Consider the following 13,572-nt stretch of genomic DNA (forward strand, 5'->3'; position numbering starts at 1 on the left):
CATCTCCTTTGGCCTCCCATCTACTTAGCCGTCTACCCGGGGACATCCTGGTGGGGCCCTAATGTGATCCCCGGAGTCTGGATCCATCGTGATTCCAAGTTATAGTACCCCTTCATTGTGTGTGCTCTCAGCGCCACTTCATACTGCTTTTCCAGTTCTACTTATTTAAGGGCATAGTTCTACACAGAAAATTGCCTTCCAGAGGAGCATGAAGGTATTGACGTGGAAGGCTGTTTGACCAAATTTATCCTGAAACTCACCAGCCTTACGTTTACCCCGCATTTGAGAATTACCGGGTGCACAGGATCCGCAATAAGGGGATAAACGGTTCAACACCCCTAGGCTGCTCATTGCTTGTTTTCTCCGTCATCAGCAGGCCGATAAGTGATCTTGGCGGCTAAAAGTATTAACAGACCTGTACAAGGGTGTCAGAATCTACATCACGGCTGACTTCTCTCATGACATGTTGGTGAGAAGGAAGAAATTCTTGGTGCTCAGACTGGGAAACAGCAATTACAACACAGGCATTACAACGCATTAACATTAAAATTCAGATGAATTGATGCGCGTTCTGGCCATGCCCCTTTTATGCTGATCACACACCCCTGGATGGGCTGCTCAGATGAGGCTCTGCATTCTGGGCACCGTAGTTCGAATTCGCGCTAATGTTAGTGAATAAAACGTATGAGCCCCCAGATGGGCCTCAGTGTGCCGTCACTGTTCTAAATCCTGATGGCAGATCCACAGAGATTGTTCAGGTTTTATTCAGTAACGTTAGGGCGAATTCGAAGTACGGTGCCCAGAATGCACAGCCTCATCTGAGCAGCCCATCCAGGAGCGTGTGATCGACATAAAAGGGGCGTGACCAGAACGTGCATCAATTCATTGCGACGAATCGGTATGCCCGAGCTGTTTATACTGAGTAAAGCTTGAAGCTGTTGTTGGCAGAGGAGTGCTTCTCATTGAGTGGATTACTTTGGAGCAGCATATATATATATATATATATATATAGGTATATATAGTTAGGATTGTTTTCCATAGGGAAATCGCAACATTCTATTGGGAATAACTTTGGCGCCAGTTGAGGAATCTTCCTGAAATTTTCCTTAACTTTGCCTCGCGGCGCTCCGCTCCTTCCCTGAAAGTTCGGGGGGGATTCGTCAAGCGGGGGCCGAGATAAAAGGGGGGTCCCAAAACGTGTTTTCCCTATGTTAATTTCCATAGGGCGGTTGGACTCACTTTTAGCCCGAACGGCTGAATGGTTTTCCACCAAACTTGGCAAAATTGTAGGGACTGGTAGCCTGATGTGCCTTTGCTATGTCTCAAGATATATGCTCCAGTGGTTTTTACGAAAATTAACTTTGAAAAAATATATATTGGGCTACATTGGGCTATATATATGTTAGAGCCCAAATGTAGCCCAATGTAGCCCAAAGATGGTCACCAGAGACAAAAAAAAACAAATGTAGCCCAAATATCAGCCAGATGTAGCCCAACTATAGCCCAATGACAGAATGTCCCAGAGTGTTCTAAAGAACAACTAGAGCGCTAACAGTCTTACTTATGACGAAAGTATGGCACACCTGAAGTCATCTTGATTGGAATAAAGTGTTAACACTTAAAACATTTAATTTGCAAAGGAACAAAATGAGGGGGTTCATTTTGCCATAGAAATTATGATTAGTGCTGAAGAAAGAAAAATTAGGGCACATTTTGAGTGGCTTCTCAAATCATCTTATATTTCATTAAAAGAATTCTGATATGCAGTCTCCCAAGATGGCCACCAGAGACAAAAGAGCCCAAATGTAGCCCAAATATCAGCCAGGTGTAGCCCAACTATAGCCCAATGACAGAATGTCCCAGAGTGTTCTAAAGAACAACTAGAACGCTAACAGTCTTACTTATGACAAAAGTATGGCACGCCTGAAGTCATCTTGATTGGAATAAAGTGGTAACACTTAATACATTTAATTTGAAAAGGAACAAAATGAGGGGTTTCATTTTGCCATAGAAATTTTATATATATATATATATATTCACTGAAAAAACCATAGGTTACACAGCAGTTATAGTTAGGAATTAGCATTTAAAAAACCTTTCAAATTCACTGAAAAAACCATAGGTTTCACACCAGTTATAGTTAGCTGGAAATTTTACTCGCATAAAACCATTGAAATTCCCACGTTATAGTTAGTTGGACTCACTATAACTTGCACGTCTGCAATGCACTGCTGATGACGTCACATATTACATCACTCATGCATATATTTAAATATTTAAACATTACTCGCTAATATATGTATTCACTAAGATACATTTAATAAGCCAGTTAACCAATCAATTTTTTTTTTTAAACACTGAAAAAACCATAGGTTTCAGGCCTTATATAGTTAGGAATTAGCATTTAAAAAACCTTTGAAATTCACTGAAAAAACCATAGGTTTCAGGCCTTATATAGTTAGGAATTAGCATTTAAAAAACCTTTGAAATTCACTGAAAAAACCATAGGTTTCAGGCCTTATATAGTTAGGAATCAGCATTTAAAAAACCTTTGAAATTCACTGAAAAAACCATAGGTTTCAGGCCTTATATAGTTAGTCACAGCTCTTTAACTTTCCTGGTAAGGAACACTTCGGACCCGCCCTTCTTGGTGAGACGATCGGAGCGGTAGAGGTATTTCACCTCTCATTGTGGCAGTTTGCCCCTGCTCTATACTGGCTTCACCACTGGGGGCTGTGACGGTATTAAGGAGATCGGAGGAGCGGCTTTTGAGAAGGAGAATGGGTATGATGACATCAAGCCCTGCTGACTTTGGCTAGCCTCTCCATTACACCGGCCCTCTGTGCCTGAACATATGGCATTGTGGGAGTTGTGGTGCAACGATGTTCGTGAGCACTACAACAGGTGGCCAAAACATCAAGGGGGAGGAGCGGAGCAACTTCATCACCTTAAAGCAGCTGGAAGCTCAGACCGGGACATTTGGTCAGGTGTAGGGCGCTGAGGAAGGCGGAAAGTGCCGAAATGCATTCGCCGCCACCGGACCTTGATCTTCATTAATAAAGCCTCTCCGAAGTACTTCTCCTTTGTGGTTGTTGCCTTCTTCCGTGTGTGGAGGGTGTTTGTGGACATTGTTATGCGCTAGCCAATTGCACATATTAACAACCCCTGTCACGTTTTGGGAAAGAAGGACAATTGGCGCTGCCTCACAGCTCTTTAACTTTCCTGGTAAGGAACACTTCGGACCCGCCCTTCTTGGTGAGGCGATCGGAGCGGTAGAGGTATTTCACCTCTCATTGTGGCAGTTTGCCCCTGCTCTATACTGGCTTCACCACTGGGGGGCTGTGACGGTATTAAGGAGATCGGAGGAGTGGCTTTTGAGAAGGAGAACGGGTATGATGACATCGAGCCCTGCTGACTTTGGCTAGCCTCTCTATTACACCGGCCCTCTGTGCCTGAACATATGGCATTGTGGGAGTTGTGGTGCAACGATGTTCGTGAGCACTACAACAGGTGGCCAAAACATCAAGGGGGAGGAGCGGAGCAACTTCATCACCTTAAAGCAGCTGGAAGCTCAGACCGGGACATTTGGTCGGGTGTAGGGCGCTGAGGAAGGCGGAAAGTGCCGAAATGCATTCGCCGCCACCGGACCTTGATCTTCATTAATAAAGCCTCTCCGAAGTACTTCTCCTTTGTGGTTGTTGCCTTCTTCCGTGTGTGGAGGGTGTTTGTGGACATTGTTATGCGCTAGCCAATTGCGCATATTAACAACCCCCATCACGTTTTGGGAAAGAAGGACAATTGGCGCTGCCTCACGGCTCTTTAACTTTCCTGGTAAGGAACACTTCGGACCCGCCCTTCTTGGTGAGGCGATCGGAGCGGTAGAGGTATTTCACCTCTCATTGTGGCAGTTTGCCCCTGCTCTATACTGGCTTCACCACTGGGGGGCTGTGACGGTATTAAGGAGATCGGAGGAGTGGCTTTTGAGAAGGAGAACGGGTATGATGACATCGAGCCCTGCTGACTTTGGCTAGCCTCTCCATTACACCGGCCCTCTGTGCCTGAACATATGGCATTGTGGGAGTTGTGGTGCAACGATGTTCGTGAGCACTACAACAGGTGGCCAAAACATCAAGGGGGAGGAGTGGAGCAACTTCATCACCTTAAAGCAGCTGGAAGCTCAGACCGGGACATTTGGTCGGGTGTAGGGTGCTGAGGAAGGCGGAAAGTGCCGAAATGCATTCGCCGCCACCGGACCTTGATCTTCATTAATAAAGCCTCTCCGAAGTACTTCTCCTTTGTGGTTGTTGCCTTCTTCCGTGTGTGGAGGGTGTTTGTGGATATATATATATATATATAAATATATATATATATAACCTACTGGCGGTCGAATCTTTGCAAAATTCTCCCAAAAAAAGGTCTATTCAGGTCAGCTCCCATCCTGAAAGTTTGGGGGTGATTCGTAAAGCGGGGGCTGAGAAAAAAGGTGGGGTCCCAAAACGCGTTTTCCCCATATTCATTTCCATAGGAAATTTTGCATCGAGCTACAGCCCGAAGTGCTGGACGGAATTACACCAAATTTGGCGAAAAGGTAGAGCTTGGTTTAGAAAGTGACCTTTTTTTTTAAATGATGTAAATCCGTTTTGTAGTTTTTGAGAAAATTAAAAAATAAGAGTCAAAAAATCAATTTCCCATAGGAAACTTTGTGCAAGGCTACAGCCGAAACTACTGAACGGGATTACCCCAAATTTGGCAAAAAGGTAGTGCGTGGGTCAGAAAGCGACCTTTTTTTATATGGTGTAAATCCGTTTGGTAGTTGCTGAGAAATTAGAAATAAAAGTTTCAATATCTGGGCAGAGCCTAAGTCCAGAGCACGAGCTTCACTCTGATTGGCTGCCAATACTCCAAACCAGGAAGTGTTGGCAGCCCTCTTGTGACTCGGTAGAAACGAGTCACCAGAAAACAGAGAAACAAAGATATAAAACAAGAGAAGGGGGCAGGGTAGAAACACCTTGACCCTCTAGGCCTGCGCAAGGGATCCCAGAAGGCCCCCAGGGCCAAAAAAAGCATTAGAAAAAATAATAAATCGGCGCAATTCACACAGGTTCTCGTGTTTTAATTTAATGAGGACTCTGGGTGGGCTAGGTTTCTGGGGCATTTCTTAAAAAATAATAGTGGGGGCTCGCTGGGGTTGGGGGGCCCACTGGGGCCCCGGCAGTCCCTGGGGTTCATTCATGTTGGGAGGTGTGTTGCGCTGCCCCGGTCCTGGAAACCTCCATGTGCTTATAACTTTGGCGTCGTTTGACGAATCTTTAGACATTTACCAAAAAGTTTCTCTTTTTTGATCAGCTCTTATCTTGAAAGTTTCAGGGTGATTGGTCATGGGGGGCTGAGAAAAAAGGGGAATCCCAAAGCGTGTTTTCTCAATGCATTTTCCATAGAAAACTTTAGGCAAGGCTACAGGTCAAACTGCTGAACAGAATTATGCCAAATTTGGCAGGGAAAAAGGTATTGGTCCAGAAAGTACGCTTTCGTTTAAATGGTGTTAATCCGTTCAGTAGTTTTTGAGAAAAATCAAATTTGACAGATATCGATATTTGGGAATTGAGACATATGATTGGCTGAGAGGTTACGAGCTGGAGCTTGCGGTATGATTGGCTGTGAATGGTTGAAACCAGGAAGTGTTGCTAGCCATTTTGTGATTCAGTCTGTGAGCTGGCATCGCTCCCTCTACAAGTCATTGGGGATGTAGTTCTAACTCTGTTACGCAACACTCAAATATACTGCAGCTCTGTCTGTGCGAGATACCCCTTACCCGGTCCCTCTCCCCACATCACTGGCTCGCTGCTCGCTCCCCACGTCACAGGATACCAGGACCTCTGTATGTTGTAGTGTACCAAAAACACGCCTCAGTGCACAGAAACCCCTATCCGGCTAGCTATAGTATGTCATTCATTTTCCGTAGTACAGCGGAGCTATCAGTGATTAGATATCCCAAAACAATGCGACTGAGGTCCTCTCAGAATTCGTGGGAACAAGATACTCTTTTGGTTAGACACTCATACCTGTTCACAATGTGAGTAAGCAGAGATTTTGTATAGTTTAAAATGTTTATTTCAAATAAAGAGCTTTGTAATGTAGTACACGTGCTAAGGTGAGCAAAGAATGCATGTACACAATACAATCAGCATAGTTACAATTGCATGAAGTACGAATGGGGAAAGGATATTATAATGTCAGTGGTTTAAGGCAAATAGCGCTTAACACACTCCGTATGCTACGAACATAGTTTATTATATTAGTGGAAGAACTCTGGCTGATTCGTTCTCCGTACTACAGCTGAGGTACCAATGATCAGATATCCTAGAACGATGCGACTGATGTTCCCTCAGAATTCATGGGAAAAAAACAGTCTTTCGCTTAGACACTGATACCTGTTCAGAATGTGAGTAACTAGAGACTTTGTATGGTTTAAAATGTTTATTTCAACTAATGAGCTCTGTAAAATTGTAGTACACGTGCTGGGGTGAGCAAAGAAATGCATGTAAACAATATAATCAGCATAGTTACAATTGCATAAAGTATGAATGTATATTATAATGTCAGTGGATTAAGCCAAATAGCGCTTGCCACCCTCCTACAACCCATGTTTAATATATCAGTGGAAGACCTCTGGGCTTGGACAGTGGAACCCCCTACCTCAAGTCTTATATGATAGGATTTAAATCTCCGGACAAGCGCCACTCTTTCTCAGGAAAGATTGTTTTCTAAGCTTGTGTCATTTGCATCCTGTGCAATATTAAAAGCACTCCACATTTCAGAAGTGAAGGTTTGTTCCATGTTATGTCTATATGTGCGTGGGAGAGACAAAGCTGAATAACCCGCAATTTTGTTTTCTGCTCTTGAATACGGCGTTCAGACGAGAACTCAGTGCACAGCAGAAATAGTGAAAGGCAGACAGTTCCCATGCAAAGCAGCAGAAACAGAAGTGTTTACGAGAAGCAATGCATTTACAGTCGTGTGGAAAAAGCGGCTAAAATGGCTGTGATGCAAGGTACGAACTCATGCTAACTTAGAAATGTTCGTTGGCACTTTGTAACTCCCACAACAAACTTATGTGGCAGCGCCAAATTAATCCATCAGTGTGTAAGACCAGTAAGTTGCAACAGCTTCCAACAGGAATTCATTGTTTTCGTCTGCAAAAGTAGACGCCATCCAATTCAGCAATTCGAAGGAGCAAATGTGCTCATTGATTATCGGTGCTTCCAGCACCATAGCAGGGCAACTTGCGTGGTACTCGATGTAACTCCGCTGGAGAAAATCTTCTGCAGCCGTACATACATCCCACTGAGCTAGTACACCAAGTCCAGAAGCATATGCCATGAAACCATTACCGGACCATTCACGCTCATGATTCACCAAAGGGTTCATCGGTAAAGGAAAATCCGGTTCAGGCGATGGTGTGTTTGTGAGGCATAGATCCAACACCCATTGGAAGGGACAGCATATGCATGAGAACACTGGCTGGATGCAAGTATACCAGGGATAGCGGAAAGACAGATTGTAAGCCTCGCTGAGAGTGGCCAGTGGCAAGGTACCATAATAGTCAAGCATGCAGTTGCAAAGTAGCTGTAGTAGGGCTGGGTTGTGATCAGACACAAGTGGAGCCGCCATATCTGAGCATGCAGATGAAGAAGAAAACTTCAGCACCCAAAGCTAGTCGAAGTGGCAACCTGCCGAAAACACTCAAGAAAATAGAATGAATGAAAGCAGGGATCACGCCAAAAATTTTTGAAAACACTTTACAAGGCCAGATCTCAGAAGCTAAAAAAAATGCACTAGCCTTGTTGTATGCGAAGCATTGAAAATTAGTTCCGCAAAATGTTGTGGGAGATCAGTGTTTAAAAGATTATGAACTTCTGTTGTCGTGTTGGCCACCTGCTGGACAGAAGTCTTAAGGTCAGAAGTGAAAGAAAGTTCTTTCTGGGACAATAAGGCTCTTATTCGGATCAGCTTGTGGAAGTCTGCATTCAAGGTCAAAATGGAAGGCCAAATCTAGGTATCGAAACTGCCCTGTGAGAGAGGAAACAGTACGTTTTTACAGCAAACTATACTTTATGACACAGTCATAATGTATGGAATACCTTTTAAGATGCGGCAGCATTTTTCATTATTCCCGAGTAAATAAGTGCCATTACACAACATTGTGTCGTGTGTTGTTGATATTGTAGAGGATGATGTATGCGTGTTATATCATGGTCAGAATCAATTGCGTCTCTGGGCTACGCCATCAGAAAACAGTGCATTGGCTTGCAGCTGTGCCCTAGCGAGCCGTCGGGCTGACAGCTCTACGTCTGTGAGCCATCCGGTTAGCTCGTAGGTGTGTCTCTGCTAGCAGGCCCGACGGCTCGTAGCGCTCCCTCTGCGAGCCGATCTATATATTCAGTGAACAAAACATAGGTTTTACAGGCGTTATAGTTAGAAATTAGCATTTAAAAAAACATTCAAATTCACTGAAAAAAACCATAGGTTTCAGGCACGTTATAGTTAGAAATTAGCATTTAAAAAACCTTAGAAATTCACTGAAAAAACCATAGGTTTCAGGGACGTTATAGTTAGTTGGACATTCCACTCGTGCAAAACCAGAGAAATTCCCCTGTTCTAGTTAGTTCAGCTATCTATAACTCGAACCCACGCAATGCACTGCTGATGACATCACATATTACATTATTCATGACATAACTGATGACATCTCAAATGACATCACTGATTACATCATCCAGTGAATGTGTGTTTCTGTAAAGTTTAAATATGTTTTATATATATGCCAAGGTGTATTGAAGAAGAATCGGATGTATAGGTGTCTGGATGAAGGATTTAGTAGGTGCGTGACTGACTGTATAAGTGAGTGATTAAATGTATCTTGCTGAATGCATGGGTTAGTGACTAAACTGTCTGAATGTCTGTATCAGTATGTCTGTTTTTGTGTAAGCTGCTGCATGTGTTGGTCAGGAGCTACATGAGTGTCTATATGGGTTATTGATTGGTTGCCTGAGTATTTGTATGGAAGACTGAGTGTGTGTGTGGGTGGCTGGGTGGGAGGTGTGTGACTCTGTGCATAGATATGTGAGTGGTTGATTCACTGGGTGTATGAGTTTAAGAGTGCATGTCGAAACAGCTGTATGGGCGGGTGAGTGTATGTATGGATGTGTTGGGGAAAGGGTGGATGTCTCAGTGATACACGTCCAAGTAACTACATATGGAAAAGGCAGTGTATGTGAGAGTTGGAATATATAAATTACTATATGTGAGAGTCAGTGATTGTGAGAGTGGCTGTATGGATGAGTGTACACTTGTATTAGTGATTATATAAGGGAGTAAGTATGCGTTAGTATCTGTATGACTAAATGAGGTGGTGTATGTATATTTGTGTAGGTGAGTAAATGGAACTATGATTCACTCTTTCCATGACTGACTACGATGAGTGCATGAGTGAGTAGGATGAATGGTGGTGTGTCAGTGTCTGTATAGCTGCATGAGTGCATATGATAGTGCTGTATTGATCAGTGACTACATGTATGAATAGTTGTATGGGTGAATGAGTGCATGTGTCTGTAGACCTAGAAATTAGTGACCGAGTTTGTAGTAACTGGTTTTGGTGTCTCAATGGTTTTGAAAATGGAACTCTCTATTTTACAAGGGGTGTATCAAAGGTTATATCAGGGTGTGAGGAGGTGCATCAGATTGTCACGTGGATGATGTCATCTGTGATGTCATTTGAGATGTCATCAGTGATATCACTGATCAAGTCATGATGATGTAATATGTGACGTCATCAGCAGTGCATTGCAGAGGCGTGAGTTATAGTTAGCTCAACTAACTATAATGGTGGAATTTCTATGGTATTGTATGAGTGAAATATCCAGCTAATTATAACATCCCTGAAACCTATGTTTTTTTCTGAGAATTTCTAAGGTTTTTTAAATGCTAATTTGTAACTATTACGTCCCTGAAACCTATGGTTTTTTCAGTGAATATATATATATCAAACAAAGGTTACAGGGACATTATAGTTAGGTTGACATTTCACTTGTACAAAACCAGAGAAATCCAGCAGTTATAGTTAGCTTATCTAACTATAACTCGTGCCTCCACAATGCACTGCTTATGACCTCACATATTACATCACTCATGACATGGTCAGTGACATCACTGATGACATCTCAAACGACATCACTGATGACATCATCCACAGGACCTCTGATGCACCCACTCACACCCTAATATAACCTTTCATATGCCTACTCTTGGCATCTCAAACGACATCACTGATGACATCATCCACAGGACCTCTGATGTACCCACTCACACCCTAATATAACCTTTCATATGCCTACTTTAACTTCCACACTACCAATCTCAAAACCATTGACACACCCAAACCAGTACTTACACACCCACCCACTGATTCATAGGTCTACACATACATCCACTCAGTCACCTATACAGCCACTCGTACACCAACTGTCATCACTGATGAAATCATCTACATCACTAATGCATCCACTCACACCCCATAGATCCTTACTTACAATCACAAACACACAACTATTCACAGACCCATACACAGACCCATACCAGTACTTACTCTGATTCATAGATCTACACACATCCACTCACTCACCCATACAGCCACTCATACACCCACTCACTCCCTAATACAGCCATTGATATATGTACTCATACACCGATACAGCCATTCACTCACTGTCAGTCACCCATGGAGCTACTCACACACCTATTCAGGCAACCATAGAATCATTCACACAGCCAGTTACTCACCTATACAGTTACACATACTCCCACTCCATTATTCATACAGATACTAACACATACTCACTGACCTATGCTTTCAGTGACACAAGCACACACTCACCCATGCAGCCACCCTCACAATCCCTCACCCATACATACAGTCACTCTTATACTCCAAACACTTACCTATACTGCCTTCCACATATGCAGTTTCTCACCCATATACCAATGATACATCCATTCACTCACCGACACAGCCATACACATACTCAGTCACTCATACGGCCCATCACAGATGCACTCACAAACCCATACAGAGACTGACTCACCCACTCACTCATCCTTTCAGGCAGTCACACACCCTCTCACCCACCCACACTGACATGCATACACTCATACAGGTACTCAGACAACCAATTAATTACCCATACAGCCATTCATATACCCATTCAACAACCAATACAGCCACTTAGACACCAACTGACATACAGACATTCACACAACCTATGTAACTCACCCATACATTCACTGACACACCTAATTAGAGTTATACAGTCACGCACCCACTGAATTATCCATACAGACTCATACACCCACTGATTCATCAGTACACCTTGGTATACATGTTTACTACTCACACACCTTTTAAAAACACTCACCGTCACTGGATAATATCATCAGTGATGTAATCAGTGATGCCATTTGAGATGTCATCAGTGATGTCATGAGTGACATCAATGACCATGTTATGAATGATTTAATATGTGAGGTCATAAGCTCAAGCACCCCAACGCATCGTTTGAATTCAGCCTCAGGTTGGTGGCCCTTCCCAGAGCTCTTTTAGGGGTGGAAGCCTCCCCACACGTTCTTTTTTGATAATATAGCCCCGGGGAGGTGGCGGTTTCTGAGGGTGCAGGGGGCCTCGTACCCCCCACATTGAATAGATAAGCCCCGGGCAGGTGGCGGTCCCCGGCATGCATTTTAATCATTGCCACCGGGACCTGTTCCACACGGGTCCTAATTATACAAAGCGCAGGAGCCGGCAGTTTAAAAAAATAATAATTCTGCCGGATTCGCGGATCCAACGTAAATCCCGCTGAAAATTTTAAAAAAGAATGCTTTTTTTGCTCCTGTGGGACCCCCTGAGCAGGCCTAGGGGATTAGGGTGTTTCTACCATGCCCCCTTTTCTTAATCTTTAACATTTTGTTCACGTTTTTCCTTGTGACTCGGTACAACCAAGTCACAAGATGACTGTCAACACTTCCTGGTTTGAAGTGTTGGCAGCCAATCAGATCAGGCACGAGATCGGGAGGGTTCGCGGATCCTCCGCGTCCCTATTTGTATATCTGAGAAATGTTTCCATTTCTCAGCAACTACTGAACGATTTACACCATTTAACAAAAAGAATGCACTCTGGACCAAGAGCTACCTTTCTGCCAAATTTGGTGTAATTCCGTTTAGGAGTTCGGGATGTAGCTGTGTCAACAGTTTCCTATGGAAATTAACATGGAGAAAAAGCGTTTTGGGATCCCCTTTTTCTTGACCCCTGCTTAATGGATCACCGCAAAAATTTTAAGCCAGCAGACCGCCAGTAGGTAGCTATAGTTAGGACCTTGTTTTTATTAAAAAAGCATTTTTTCTTTTGCCAATATCTGTGGCACCGTTTGACGAATCTTCGCAAAATATATTTATATATTTATATGTATATATGTATACAGAAGGATCAGTGCCTCTACACTACTCTTGTAGCACACATTGACTGTGGCAGTCACGTCTCGCAGATGTTTCAGATACACCACTTGCTTGCTTTCCAACATAAAACAACACTAAGCGACTCACCTAAAAATACCTTACATCCATCCACCTATCGGCCGTGGAACAAACTCAATTTGGAACACTTGGAAACACAACTAACATCCAGTATAAATCTGGAAACCATATATTCTGTTCAGAATCTATATGAGTGGCTACAGGAAGCTTTTGACATCCTGATACCACTCAAAACCACACAACAGAACAAAAGGAAAAAAGCGCCTTTGAGAAACATAGAAATAAAAAACATAAAACAACAAATTAGAAAGCTGCAACGTGCCTGGCTCAAAACAAACGCCAAACAAGACAAACTTCACCTACAAAAAATTAACAGATTATATAAGTCGGCTATCAAAAAAGCTAAGAAAAGGTACTATTCAGACAGAATTCAAAACGCTGAATGTGCAAATAAAGAATTCTATAAAATACTCAATAAATTTCGAAAACCAAATTGCCTAGAAGGAACTCATCCTGTTACTCAAGATTTCACAGACAAACTGGCAAATCATTACAAGGACAAAGCAGACACGTTGGACTCGTACTTACAACAGAAACAAAGCACCAGCACTAACCCTTGTACAAAACAACTATCCAAGAATGCTCTAATCAAGCCTCTCCGTTCCTTCCAACACATCTCACATGATAAATTTATGAACTTGGTCAAAGCAAGCAGTCCTGCCGGCAGCCGTTCTGACCCCTGTCTGCCACAAACTTTAAAGACAATTCTTTTAACAACCTCTGCTGCCATTCCAGTAAGAAGAATCATCAACGATTCCTTAACTACTGGAATATTTCCATAAGAACTCAAAAAGTCATACATACGCCCTTTACTGAAGAAAACAAACTTGGACCCGCTGAACCCCGACAACTACAGACCCATTACAAATGGACCTTTCCTGGGCAAACTGATAGAAAGAGCAGCGTTCGCCCAGATGTCCCAATTCATT

General features: G+C 43.1%; 1 protein-coding gene across 1 annotated transcript in view; it reads left to right on the forward strand.

The window, feature by feature from the left end:
- LOC144762267 (b(0,+)-type amino acid transporter 1-like) overlaps positions 1–13,572 on the forward strand; it is a 471,604-nt gene that overhangs the window by 376,990 nt on the left and 81,042 nt on the right. The window lies entirely within an intron of this gene.

Source organism: Lissotriton helveticus, chromosome 6 (genome assembly GCF_964261635.1).
Source record: "Lissotriton helveticus chromosome 6, aLisHel1.1, whole genome shotgun sequence".
In the NCBI taxonomy this organism is placed as follows: domain Eukaryota; kingdom Metazoa; phylum Chordata; class Amphibia; order Caudata; family Salamandridae; genus Lissotriton; species Lissotriton helveticus.